General features: G+C 35.0%; 1 long non-coding RNA gene across 1 annotated transcript in view; it reads right to left on the bottom strand.

Moving 5' to 3' along the window:
* The window catches only part of LOC137636080 (uncharacterized), a 29,488-nt gene that overhangs the window by 9,107 nt on the left and 6,889 nt on the right, over nt 1-13,492 (bottom strand). Inside the window, exons 2-3 of the long non-coding RNA XR_011042916.1 lie at nt 10,053-10,284; nt 9,054-9,126 (exon numbers count right to left, since the gene is read on the bottom strand). This is a non-coding gene — a long non-coding RNA (uncharacterized lncRNA). The remainder of the gene's footprint in view (nt 1-9,053; nt 9,127-10,052; nt 10,285-13,492) is intronic.

The following is a 13,492-nucleotide window of genomic DNA, read 5'->3' on the forward strand; positions in this document are numbered from 1 at the left end:
ATCCTATGATGACTGGAAAGGAAGGATATCAAATAAAAGATAGGAGAGCTGCTTAAAGGATGCTGTGAGTAATGGGTAGAAACAAATTCAGGAGATGCTAAGGATCATAAAATGAGTAAAAGACACTGATGCAGTCCTTTTAGATGTTAATTATTTTTGTTGTAATTGTGAAAAAACAAGAGAGAATACTAAATGTTTAAATGATCTTTGAGATAAGGCAAAACGGGTGTTCTCAATATATCAACCTTAATCTGGGACACCAGGGCGTGAACAGGAAAACCTTTCAGAAAGGTGACCAGGATCAGTAATGGGCGGGACGAATGAACTTGGTTAGAAGACGAGATAAAGAAGCCTACAACTAAATAAAATTTCCTCTTGTTAGGGGTAGAAGAGACTCTTTAGCTATGGCAAGCAGCTCTTCTATGAGGACACTCCAAAATCAAACCATTGTTCTCTAGTATAGGGCAGTGCCATAGCCTCTGTCCCATGGTCTTCCACTGTCTTGGGTCAAAGTTCTCTTGTGTGAGGGTAAAAAGGGTACACTTGAGCACACTATGCTATCTTATTTTTCTTCCTCCTTTTTGTTAAACTTTTTATAGTTTATATAGGAGATATTTATTTTAATGTTGTTACTCCTAAAATATTTTATTTTCCCTTTTTCCTCTCCTCACTGGGCTATTTTTCCTGTTGGGCCCCCCTTGGCTTATAGCATCCTGCTTTTCCAACTAGGGTTGTAGCTTAGCAAGTAGTAATAATAATAATAATAATAATAATAATAATAATAATAATAAATAATAATAATAATAATAATGTAACAGGAGATAATTGAAAACTCAAAAGAATGGAGACGTTCAACAGATTGGACTCACAGCAATAAGAACAGTCAGCATTAAGATAAGGATTACCTTGCTATACCAGTTGGTCCTGATTTGATAATGATGGATATTAAAGTTGGTAGACACTTTAGATGTGTTTATGCCAAAAGGACAGATTTATTTTAAGGATTTCGATGGAAGGGGTACAGTATGTTATTGTTTCAGAGTGGGCTGAATAGACGAGAGATTTCACGAGTGACTAGTTTGCTGTTGCTATTACAGAAGTGCAATTGAATCGAGGAAATTGGTATTGCAATAGATAGATGGATAAATATAGATATATGCTGCAGTATATAAACTTTTCAAGAGATTGTTGTTGGCTGTGTAAGAATATAGTTCAGTTGTGTGTGAATTATCTATTGTTAAACCCTGCTGCGTATCATTGCTAAGTCTGAAAGAAAGTGAGCAAGTTGTGCATGTTTGGTCCTTGAATTGTGTTCATTATAATAGGGTTGTTGATAGGAACTTATGATAGTAGAGCAAAATGGCTGTACATGAGAATGTAAGGAAGAGAATGTCGAGTAAAAACAAAATGGATTTTATCCTGCAATCATTGAAAGGAAATGGTAGAAATGTGAAATGTTTAGATAGATACAGTAGCAAAGATTTCCTCGAACTATGTCTGATAGATATATTGGTAGAATGGTCTATTCAGAGAAAATATTGAAGTGTAATAATGCCCTGAAATGAATAGGGACATATTTCAGAGAAAACTTCAGGTATATTTATGCTTAGAACTGGACAGGCAAATGTTTCTGCTTAGGAAGAAGGGATGTTGGCAGTAAACCTAAGAATAGGGATGTATAGAGGAAAGGGAATATGAGTTTAAGTTGTGATGTATACTATGTGTGTTCTGGAAAAAGGATGAAAATGTAATTATGTTCAAATGAGTTGTTATTGCCTGGAATATAGACTTGAAAATAGATTTATAAAAGTAGCTAGTTGTGTAAAACAAGAGAATATTCCAAGAATTATTATTATTATTATTATTATTATTATTATTATTATTAATAGCTAAGCTACAGCCCTAATTGGAAAAGTAAGATGATATAAGCCCAAGGGCTCCAACAGGGAAAAATAGCCTAGTGAGGAAAGGAAATAAGGAAATGAACGATGAGAAAAAAGTAACAAAATCAAAACAGATGACAAATATAATCTATTAAAAGACTTATGCCACCATTAAAAGAAAATTATATAAGAATAAGTAGCAAACAGAAATGGATACTGAATAGTTGATGGATAATCAATGTAAATATATAGAGCAATACTAGTGGTGACTAAATAGAAAGCTAAAAGTATAACCATGGCAGTGGCTGTCTAGGTAATGCTAAGGTGTGAAGAGTCACCTTAAGATGATGTACAAATATTAATAGATGGTATCAACTTGGTATCACTAATCAAAGTAAGGGATTTCAAACCAAAAACCTATTGAAAGGAGCCATTTGGGGAAGAGGTAAGTGGATGACCCTGTGAGGGTAGAAGGTCAGGTTTTGGATATTAAGATAAAGAATGCGAACGTAGTAAAAACATGGAACCTAAAACCATACACATATACCCAGGGATCACAGATCCCATGTAGTGTTGTTAAAGTTTGGTGTCATTCTTCATAAACTAGGGTTCCTATAGAATGCCCTTTGCTTAGCCAGGTTTACAGGAATTTAGAAGGACTTGTACGCAGGAGGTAGTTTCAAGGTGACCCTTAAGCTAATTTTTGTCAGTTTTATTCATCATCATCATCTATTCCTATTGATGACACCAAGAGCAGAAAAGCCATTAACCGAGTGGAGAGCTGTAAATAGTAGATTGTTACTAGCAAAGTTCGATTCAAAGCAGTGCAATATGAGTATTACAGTTTGCTATAGCCCAACGAATGATTCCCCTGAAGAAAGGAAAAGATGAATACTATGAAGGACTGCAGAGTTTAATACACGAGATCCCAGAGAGAGGTATGAAAATTGTGATTGGAAACTGCAATGCCAAAGTTCGAAGCAATAATCCAAGGGATAGAGAATGTGATGGGTGTCGAGTGTCTTGGCGAAATTGCAAATGGAGCACATTTCATAAGTTTCTGTTCAGCAAACAATCTAGTCAGTTTTCATGATGCAAAAATTAGGTGGTCATTGTCTTCCATGAAATTACAATGTGTATTCATGACATTTGAAGCTGTTATGGTAATACTAAATGAAATCTGGAAGAATATACTTCACGGTACTTGCAATATACCACATTAACAGGTGGATATAATTCAGTTTCACAAATTTATTAGTTTAATATTATGTGTTTTATTTTATCATACTGAATATTTCAAAGTGCATCATACTTGAAAGTACTTTTTCAGAGCATTTATTTGATGTACAAGACTTTATTGTACTGTTAATAACATGACAATAAAAAGGAAATATCACCATACTGTGTCATATGACAATAGAGGGATGTTTCCAGAATTGATTTTCAGAGAGATTCACCACACAAAAAATAGTGATATAATTGCTAGGAAGGCATATCATTGCAAATTTGACATTTCATATATGACTTCATTATCCTAACATCATAATGAAAATAAAATATTACACAGTCATGGAAATAGATTTGCATTTTATAGAAATCTTAATATTTAGCTTTATAGCAGAAAATATCGATATAATTAGTAAGAACTGATAAATTTTATTTCCTTGCATTTTCCTTATGGATTTTTGAGATATAAAAAAAGTCAGTGCTTATTAATATTTGTCAGTATCAACGATCAAGTAGATTACCCTTGAGCAAAATGGTGCTTTTCCCTTGACGATGACAGCTAAGAAAAAATATTCTTGCTGCAGACAATATCCAACACATCGATTTTTGCACATTCCCTTTACCCTGAGTTACATTTTTCTCGTGTAAACTGGAGTTAGCATTTTTTTTTTTTTTTTTTTTTCGGAGATTAGCCATTTGATGTTGTCAATAACTTTTGTGTTAAGTCAAGTATGAGGACTTTATCATGGTCGTTGCAATAGCAAAACATTTAATATATTTTAGAAGAATATCCTCTGCTGGTGGAAGACTGAGCAACAGTCCTGATTTACACCAGCAACTACATCAAAGATTATTCAGTGCCATCTGCTACACAAACTACTAAGGACAGGCAAGACTGTATGGTTCTTGAACAGAAATACAACACTGAAGTGAACCAAAGCCATGTATACTTGTGGGATCACGTTGACACTAAAGACTCAAATGAAATGGCTTTACACAAAACCTATGTTTGCTGAAAATATTGTTAAGTTGAAGAGAGTGCTTCATATGAACACTAGCATTGAGAAACCACCCAAAAATCATGAATTTAGATCGGTTATCGTCACAAGGATTAGCAGACAGCACAGAGTTATCTTCAAGTGACCATCACAGAAATGGTCAACCTATTCCAAGAGCTTACAGTAGAAAGATTGGTTTGCATATCATATAGAGTTTGTGCTTCCAAAGAATCTCATAATGACTTGAATCAAGTCAAATTTATTGGAGGAAAAGCCTAAATACTTTCCTCCTTGAAAGTGAAGGTAAACAATTGTGAGAGAGACTTTTAAGAAAGAAAAAGGTAAGTAGTTTTCAGAAACATATCTGCTTCAGATAGTTTCTCAGGTGATAACTGCTGGAGAATATGACTTTACTGAAATTCAAATCCTCCTTATTTGACTTTGAGGGCAGAATGAGAAAAGTAAACAAATTGAAAGTAATATTGAAAGAGAGACAAAATGTCTAGATACATTACCCAAGGTAACAATCAACACTTCTGTCATTGTCGATGCCATGTATGCAACCGACAGGTGGTCATTTCACCCAAACTAAAAATTCTGATGTAAAACAGGGCTACAGACACACCCTTCTTCGAGATGTCCCAATAAACATCAAACATTCAATTCTGCTCTACTATATATGATAAACTTCCCAGTCTAAGTGCAATTGAAAAGACAAGGCAAAAAAAAATCAGGATTACTGGAGCTATATAATATCCAGAATCACCTTTCAGTGCCTACCTTCAGGGATTTCATGTTCTCCAGTTCATCTCGACCTGTATCAAGCCTTTATAAAGAAGTAAAAAATAATGTTTATTTTTTGAAGAAAAGGGAATGAGAGACATCACCACACATGGACCAACTCGCAGGGAAGCTGGCAATCGAACCATCCTCCATACAATTTACAATGCTGAAGAATCATTCCTTCCAATGGCATAGATGTTATCATTCTGGTAATCTGTTACAGAGCAATATCTTTCTTGACCAATCTATGAGTTGTAACAGATCCTGAGACATTTATTCGTAGCCATGATACATTCATTTAATTAGATAAGGACAAATGCAACTTGTTACCATTCTTTTTTTGCATTTCCAGGTAAATATGAAGATATCGTTCTACTGACTTGGCAAAAAGAAGTTGTGGCAATGTCTAGGGCAGATGCTTTTTAATCCCCTGATATTATTTGCTAAAGATATGCAGTTGCAGATTATCAGTGACGAACTGATGCAATCTTGCCTGTCCTTATAGTTCATGCATCAGGCGGCACTGAACTATCATTAGTTGAATTGCAGGGACAAAACACTAATAGCTAAATCCAGACTATTAAAGCCTTCTACAAGCAGAAGATGCTCTTCTACAACATACTCAAAATTCAGCTATTGCAACAATCATAAGCAAGTCCTCACGTATAGCAAACCTAAAATGGTTAACTGTACATCATATGGCTGTTCTCTGCAAAAAAAAATCTCTGCAACACTGACTCCAGTATCACAGCTAATCTGGGAATACGTTTAAGGTGCATGTGCAAAAATCAGCGTGCGGAGATTTGCATCTGTGGCAAGAATATAATATTCCTTTTCTTGGCTGTCACTGTCAAAGAAAGGCACCAACTTGTTCAAGGGCTATATACAGACGAAGCTGATTCTTGCTAATAACAAACATTGACTTTTTTATATTTAAGAAATTCGTAAGAAACCGACAATGAAATACAATTTAAAAGTTCTTACTAATAGTATAATAAAATTCTTTTGTGGTTTGTTGAAGCAAAATATAAAAATTTCCACAAAACTCAAATCTTTTGATTGCTTTACGACACAAATGTGCATATTTCCTCTTCATTTTCCTGTTATTAAGAGAACAACAAAGTCTTATATAGTAAGTCAAATTGATACTTTAAATATGTCCTTCCAAAGGATGTACAAATTACATAACAGGATGTACTAGTACATTTTATGTACTATTACTATATAACAGAAATATTACAACAATATTTTCGAAAACCGACTTTATATACACCTGATAATGTAGTCTTTGGCAAGTACCGTAGATGCTGAAATGTAATGTAATGGATGTCTAAAGAAAATATAAATAATTCTTCTATCTTTCATTAGCATTACGATAACAGCTTAATACTGTCATGGTTAGACAAAGTAATTTATTGAAAAACAATGATATTCCTTATTTTCTATTGCAACAAAACTGGCAAAAAATTAGCTTGTGGGTCATTTCAAAACTATTCCTATGTAGACGTCTCTACGAAATTCAAAGAAGCTTGACCAAGCAAAATGCATTCTATAAGGACCCTGGTTTACGAAAAATGACAAAACTTTGCCCGCACAAGGTATCCATTCAACGCCCTCTTGCTCCCCTGGTAATATGCAGAGCACACAGTGAGAGAGAGAGAGAGAGAGAGAGAGAGAGAGAGAGAGAGAGAGAGAGAGAGAGAGAGAGAGAGAGAGAAGCAGCATTTAAAAAGAAAAGATCTTTCAGAACCTGAAAGATTAAAGGAGATAGGATACTAACACACTCGTGCCAACCAAGGTCCCTGGAAGAAAAGAGTTATTACTGTACTTGCTAAGCTACAACCCTAGTTGGAAAAGCTGGATGCTTTAAGCCCAGGGGCTCCAACTGGGAAATTAGCCCAGTGAGGAAAGTAAACAAGGAAAAATAAGATATTTAAAAAACAGAAACATTAAAATAAATATTCCCTATATAAACTACAAAAACTAACAGAGCAAGAAGAAGAGAAATAAGAAGTGTGGTCCTGAGTGTACCCTCAAGCAAGAGAACTCTTAACCCAAAACAGTGAAATGCCATGTTACAGAGGCTGTGACACTACCCAAGACTAGAGAACAATAGTTTGATTTTGGAGTGTCCTTGAAGAGCTGCTTACCAGAGCTAAAGAATCTTTTATGCTTGGGCAAGTAAAAATAGAAGTGTAAATAAGAGAGTTGGAAGGACAGATGATACGGCGAGATTGGTCAGGGTAAGGATTGTGAAAGAGAAAGCAAATTAAAGTGGTTTTGTATGAGGTGAGCTAAGTATAAAGGATGGAGTGCAGATAGGAGAATTAATCCTTTTTGGAATAATGGTCAATAGGGTCACTTTTCCAGGACAGGATTGCCTTTATAATTGTAGCCACCTTTATACATCTCCTCCAGGATGTACAAAGCAATGTGAGTAGCAGGTAAGGCTAAAAGGGGTGAACTAGAAAACAAGTGTGTACTGCAAAGCCCAATACATGTGCTTATGTTCAATTGTAGTTAGCGTTGCCCATTTTACTAGGGCTGGTAAAACTGTATATAAAAGCAATTGCCATATGTGAAAGAATATCTCAGGAATTAATGGAAGTGTGTTTCAAGGAAAAGGAGCTTGTGTTCAACAAAGTAAATACTGGAGTTTTAAAAATAATCATGGTTTGAGTAGATGGTTGGAGAATGATACTGTTTTAGTAATCCCAAGGAGGTTTGCTTATGCTCAATCTATTATTATTATTATTATTATTATTATTAGCTAAGCTACAACCCTAGTTGAAAAAGCAGGATGTTATAAACCCAGGGAACCCAACGGGGAAAATAGCCCAGTGAGAATAGGAAACAATCAAAAAGAAAATATTTTAAGAACAGTAACAACATTGACATAAAAATTTCCAATATAATTTATAAAACTTTAACAAAACAAGAGGAAGAGAAATTTGATAGAATGTGTGCCCGACCGTACCCTCAAGCAAGAGAACTCTTAACCAAAGACAGTGGAAGTCCACAGTACAGAGGCTATGGCACTACCCAAGACTAGAGAACAATGGTTTGAGTTTGGAGTCTCCTTCTCCTTGAATAGCTGTTTACCATAGCTAAAGAGGATATTAATACGCGAGTTGATTGTCATAAGGGAAAAATATAAATGAACTATCAATAGTGGCAGTAATTATACTACAAAGTAATATAAATGTGTAGTAATACTGGCAGATCATATAAGAAAGTTTGTATATTAATTCATTGAGAGAAGACAGAATAGTGAGTTTATGACTGTGTGTGTGTAACCATATGTAAGTATTCAGTGACAATAGTGCATGATCTTCAAGACAGAAGTATAAATGTGAGAAGAATAACAACCGGCGTAAGACATAGAAAAATGCGTTTGAAGAAGCATATACGGTAAAAAATGAGATACAGACTGGACACTTCAGCATGGAAGAAGTTTGGGGATGAGACTATAAAGGTATATGTGGCATGGGTGAAGTTCTTGTAGTTGTTCCTGCCAGTGTGCGAGCGAGTTTTTCGATTCTTAAGAATAAAGAAAAACAAACAGAAAATGAGATGGGCAAATTAAAGGTTATAATAGGAAGATGTGTTTGGAGTAGTGAAAGATCAAGTATAAAAATGATGTCCATGCAAGGAATGATAAGATATACAAAAATGTTGTTAGTTTTGGATAATCCAAAATAGGTTGGCATTTTTATACATGGTAATGGTACGCTAGGCGAAATTAGGAGATTTGCTAGTTCGTTGTGGGGTAGTATATTTTGCTGGTGTATGGATAAAGAAGTATATGTATACGTATTTTCTGTGAATGGTGCAATCATAATATGTATAATTGTGCATGACAGACATGGACATATGGGTAAGTTCAAGTTGAGACAATGTATGAAAAAAATGAATATTCCATAATTTCTTAGTAAGATCTGAATGGCTGTGATGACGAAGGGCTTAGTCATAATTATCAGAGGATTTTTGCAATTATAAGGGAACAGAAGCATATGTTTAGGATAGCCCATTGGGTGAGGGAAGACTGGAATAATTAAGAATGAATTTCACAAATTTAGTTTTTGTTAATGTTATTTTATCATACTCTAAGACTGCATAGTACCTGAAATAAAACTGTCACATTTCCATATGAACACCTTACCTGTCATTAGTGAAGTGAATCTCTCCAGTACTGTTAACGTAACCTCTTGCAAACTTGGAACATACTGCTAATTCTGAAAGAAAGTAAATATATTAGTATTCTCATACTTTTAGCTAAACTACATTTCAGCCATTGCACATACAAAACAATATTATTATTATTTATTATTATTATTATTATTATTATTATTATTATTATTATTATTATTATCATTATAATCATTGTTATTATAAGCATCATTATTATAATTATTATCATTATTATTATTATTATTATTATTATTAATAGCTAAGATACAACCCTTATTGTAAAAGCAAGGTGCTATAAGCCCAAGGGCTCCAACAGGGAAAAATAGCTCAGTGAGGAAAAGAAACAAAGGAACAGAGGATGTGGCTGATCTTTCTCACAAACTTTTTTACTTCAATGGACCACTAAACTTAAGATATTTTCAGTGAATTCTTTGAATATTTTAAAATGACATGGCTCAGAATAGTTCAGAGAGGTTGACGAGGTTCAAATGTGGAATGTGTATCATAGAATAGAATCAAATTTTCCAAAATCTACGAAATCCCTAGAAGGATGGCACCATACTTTCAACTAGTGTGTTTCAATTCCTCACCAAACTCTCTCTAAGCTTGTAAATACATACATATACCAAGGCACTTCCCCCAATTTTGGGGGGTAGCCGACATCAACAAAGAAACAAAAACAAAAAGGGGACCTCTACTCTCTACGTTCCTCCCAGCCTAACAAGGGACTCAACCGAGTTCAGCTGGTACTGCTAGTGTGTCACAGCCCACCCTCCCACATTATCCACCACAGATGAAGCTTCATAATGCTGAATCCCCTACTGCTGCTACCTCCGCGGTCATCTAAGGCATCAGAGGCAGCAGCAGGGCTGAACAAGCAAGTACCGAATTTATTAGGTGCAAATGTTGAAAAAGTTAATACGAAATTATTCGAGTAAATAAACAGAACAAAAAAATTCATGCAACTTACAATAAGGATGAAGGTAAACTTGGCCACCTTGGCCGAGGTCAGTACTCTACAGAGTACTGAGTTTTCTAGTTCACTTTTTTTATCCCTTTTTAGATGTTTTGTCCATTAGGCATTTGTCCGTGTTGAGGGATTAGGCATTATGTCATTATGTCATTAGGCATTCTGTCTGATCACGATATAGTTGAAGTGCACTTGCACTTAACAGCTGGTTGGCGACCTCACTCCATCAGATCTGGAAAAGGGAAAACAGATTAGCAGTCTTTTCTTTTGAAGCATAAAAGTCAATTTCAGGGCAATAGCCAATAATCGCTTTTGTGTTGGACACTATTATTATTATTATTATTATTATTATTATTGTACAGTTCATAGGCTACCACAACTAAAACCTCCCCTCCTTGTCAACCCAGGAAGGAGGAGGAGAGAATCTGATATTTTCTGTAGTGCCTGCCCTAGCAGTGTGCTGATAGCCAGCTTTCACAGCCATGACACACTGCTCCCTGATTTGTCTCGTTGCTAAACTGGTGTTCTGATAAGTTACAACCTGGGTAGGAAAAACTGATGGGGTGTCTCACCCTGATTCCCAGACTTTATAGCTCACCAGATATACACAACACTTCACCATTGGAAACAAGTCATTAATGCAAACTGGCATGTTTCCCTTAACATAAAACATTGCATAATAGATTATTGTTATTATCATTACTAAGATACAACTCTAATTGGGAAAGCAGGATGCTACAAGCCCAAAAGTTCCAACAGGGAAAATACCCTATTGAGGAAAGGAAATATGGAAAACTATATGGAGAGTAAAGAATATATATTATAAGATCTTATGATAGGTCTGGTATATATCAACTATAAAGTGAGACTTGTGTCAGCCTGTTGAACATAAAAACATTCGCTGCAAGTTTGAACATCTGAAGTTACAAAGATTCAACTGTCTTTCCACAATATAGTCATAGCTGGAATATAACTTCTATGAATATTGTGTAGTATTGACCTTAATAATTGCGATTTAGAGGGCAAGTCTGATGGAACTAATAACAAAGAATAGTTTATATTTAAGGACTTCAGTATACTTAAGCTGATCTTGCAACGTCTCTACATGCAAAACTAACAAGTTTAGTTAATGATGCTCTGTGCTGGCAGATCACATCTCCCTATCAGAACTGATCAGGGAAACCCTTTGCACACTGAACTCATTAAAAAGACAACACATGACTTCATAAGCAGCATATCAAACTCTGATATAAATAAGCAGTCCAAAGACCCTGTTATATATACAGTACTCCTTAAAATGAATGGAGACCCAAAAACTATAAAAGCAAGGCCTTTCTTTACCTTGCAAGCAATTGCAATCATAAAAACTCTAGAAGAATCGATGAGCAATTAAGATAACGCTGATATGCATATACACTTCAGTTCAATCATGTACATTAGGGTTAAAATCTCACTGTCGATGTAAACTTAATATTATTGTCAACAATAAGAAAAGAATCATAGTCAAACTTAGTGGGATCCCTGAATCAAACAGGAAATTAAAGAGTTCTTGCTCAGCTCAGCAAATGAATACGGCTAGACTTGTTATCCTACCCCTCTAAATACTGCATTTATCAATTGAGATCATTAGCTCCAGGGGATAGGGGTCATGCATTGCCAAGGGAATATACATACGTTCTACTACGTAGTGCATTAAGAGAGGTCGGACAGCAGGGTGAAAGAAAGGAGACTGAAGAGAGAGGAAAGACAGCAGGTTGGAAGAAAGGAAACAGAAGAGAGACAGGAAAGACAGCAGGTTGGAATTAAGGAAACAGAAGAGAGACAGGAAAGACAGCAGGTTGGAAGTAAGGAAACAGAAGAGAGACAGGAAAGACAGCAGGTTGGAATTAAGTTAACAGAAGAGACAGGAAAGACAGCAGTGTGACAAATCGTCCTCTGCAACCACTAGTCGTCACACAACTAGGAAACAGATACGGGTAGTCCTTCTCGTGACAGAGACATCTGCCCTACCCCACCCCACAATTATAAACATTTTCTTTTACTTTCCTCGATGTTTTATTCGATTTTCAGCGGTTCTCCATTTACTTTCTCTTCTTTTCTGTTTCACTTCTCTCCTAACTTCTCTACTATTCTTTCTCACAATTTTCCATGCTTTATGTCTATGTACATAACCTTTTCTACCAAATTCATCACCCCTAAAACGTAAGGGTCAATTATTCATTATTTGAAATTATTTAGTCATATATTTTATACATTTATTCATATTCAGACAATACTCTGGTAGCCTTAAACCTACTATTTAATTACCTGTATTAATTCTAGATATATTTTAACTATTGAATTGATAAATGTTTTGATGTTGAACAGACTGACACAAGTCTTTTTATAGTTAATATATGAATTGTCTGTTTTATTGTTGTTAATGTCTTCTTAGATACTTAAGTTTTATTTTTTAATTACTTCTTATATCGTTTATTTATTTCCTTGTTTCCTTTCCTCACTGGGCTATTTTTCCCTGTTAGACCCCTTGGGCTTATAGCATCTTGCTTTCCCAACTAGGGTTGTAGCTTGGCCAGCAGTAATGATAAAAATGAGTTTGATATGTTGATTACTTCAACCCTAAACAGATTCACAATCTCTTCAGGCAAAGTCGTATGTACTTTGCATATGTCTATAAGAGGAATAAAGTTTATGTAATCCTTATTGTAAAGATATTGCCCTTAGAAATTTCCTGCTGTGGCCACCGAGATTCCAAACCACGGTAGCAATTGAAACAATAATGTACTTAGAGTAAGTGAATGCAGATATCCTAATCAGCTCAGCTTTCACCTGATTTGTGTCATGCTATTAATATGTACACTTTAAAAAACGGTAATTTTAATCTGAAATTCTCCGTTAAAATAAACTTTTTCTCAGCCGTAGTCCAGTAAAATACCCTATGTTATTATCTTTTACGGTTTGGTGACGGTAATATCACTCCTTCACGTCAATATATCCGTTTTTTAAAACGGTAAATGCCTGGCAACATTTATTCCAGGATTTTTACTGTTTATTTTACAGAAAATTTCTAAGTGTAGTCAATGACTATGACACAGAAGGCTTAAAGATTGTCATGCATATATTTTCAGGCATTAGGTGACTTGTCTTTATAGAATCTACAAAATGCAGTAGAAATTATTTGAGGTAACCATTTCTTACCTCATTGTAAACTTTATCTTTAGAAAAAAAAAAAAAAAAAAAAAAACAATGAGACCAAAAGAGCCATAAATATATCTAACCCAACTTTACAACTTTACGTAATGTAAACTAGGGGAGGATATAACGTAAACATTAGGAGGATTTCTAATTGCTCTCTGATGATTGACTACCCACACAAACACAACTGCTCCCTGATATACTTGATACTCTATCTTAAGAAAATGAATTGTTATTGGACTCGT

This window comes from Palaemon carinicauda, unplaced genomic scaffold (assembly GCF_036898095.1).
Source record: "Palaemon carinicauda isolate YSFRI2023 unplaced genomic scaffold, ASM3689809v2 scaffold224, whole genome shotgun sequence".
In the NCBI taxonomy this organism is placed as follows: domain Eukaryota; kingdom Metazoa; phylum Arthropoda; class Malacostraca; order Decapoda; family Palaemonidae; genus Palaemon; species Palaemon carinicauda.